This window comes from Otolemur garnettii, unplaced genomic scaffold (assembly GCF_000181295.1).
Source record: "Otolemur garnettii isolate 467f Iridium unplaced genomic scaffold, OtoGar3 scaffold00135, whole genome shotgun sequence".
Lineage (NCBI taxonomy): Eukaryota > Metazoa > Chordata > Mammalia > Primates > Galagidae > Otolemur > Otolemur garnettii.
Window position 1 is genome coordinate 5,367,394 of NW_003852530.1, and position 1,426 is coordinate 5,368,819.

The following is a 1,426-nucleotide window of genomic DNA, read 5'->3' on the forward strand; positions in this document are numbered from 1 at the left end:
AAAAAAAAAACAAAAGAAATTGCTAAACAAGGGAAATTTGAAACCCTTACCTATATTCTCTGTATGTATAAAATAGCCCAGAAAAGGAAATATACATAAGAACCTTGTAAAAGTATTTTATCGAATAAAGATGGAATCTCAATATTAAACTAATTAAAGTTAAGAACAGAGTAAACGAGGATCCAGAGGCTCAAAATTTTCCCTGTCCTTCTATTTAGAATAAAAATATTAGTTAGAAAAGAAGAATCTGTAAATACAACAGAACAAGTGACCTACAGTTTCCCTTCTCCGCAGCCTGAAGTACCCACAGAATCATTTTTCTGAACACAATGTATTTTATGAATAAACCTCTACACTTTTAAAATTGAGTTTTCTCTTTTTGAAGTACAGCTTCAAGCAACTACAAGTTTCCATCCTGCTAACCCCCGGCAGCAGTTGCTTTTAACTTCTATCTTTTATTTAAAAAACTTAATTGGAAGTTTTTGTAGCCAGAAGGAGCACTTCAAAGAAAGGGGGGAAAAAATGCCAAAAATTAATACTTTATGTCAGAGGTTAGCAGGGAAAGAAACAAAGATTACAGAAACGGGGGGAAATGGTGTATAAAGAAGCGGTGAAAGAAAGGAAGAAGGCAGGAAATGGACCGAAGAAAGAAGGGAAAGGGGAAACGCATAACGTTAAAAACAAAATGTGGAGTGACACTTGCCGGACCCGGAGCAGGAGACGACCGAGGGCCGAGCGCAGACCCGCGAGCTCCGGCGCGAAGCCCCGCCCCCGCCAAGTCAATTACTCCCGTCTGCAATTACACACCCGGCGACCACCGCGCTGCCTACTCTTTCATTTCCGGACATTCCTGCCTCTGTGGATTCTAGATCAACTCTGACAAAGCAATATTAAAACGTCAAGCCTGATTTAGTGCTCTGCCTCTGATGCCAAGTGTGATCAGAGGAAGAAGGCCCTGGGCTGGGAGGGTCAGAAGACCAGGGTCATTGTCCCAGCTCTGCCATCACCTTCAGTGAGAATTTAAGCAGGTCCCTTCCTCTCCCTCTCGCTGGAGCTCAGTTATGTCATCGTCAAGTAAGAGGGCTGCAGGAGATTCCTGAGATTCCTTCCAGCTCTGACAAACTGTCCCACTGTGACTTAGGCTTAGTCAATCTCTGATAACACTCACCAAGGATGCTAATGAACAGGGAAATGAGGTGAATATCCAAGACTTGCTTCTAGGAGTTCTCAAATGGGAAATTTTTCCCATGCTTGGCTGGTGACAACCAGATTAATAAACAAGTCCCGGCTCGGCGCCTATAGCTCAACCGGCTAAGGCGCCAGCCACGTACACCTAAGATGGCGGGTTCGAATCCCCAGCCCGGACCCGCCAAACAACAATGACGGCTGCAACCAAAAAATAGCTGGGCGTTGTGGCGGGCGCCTG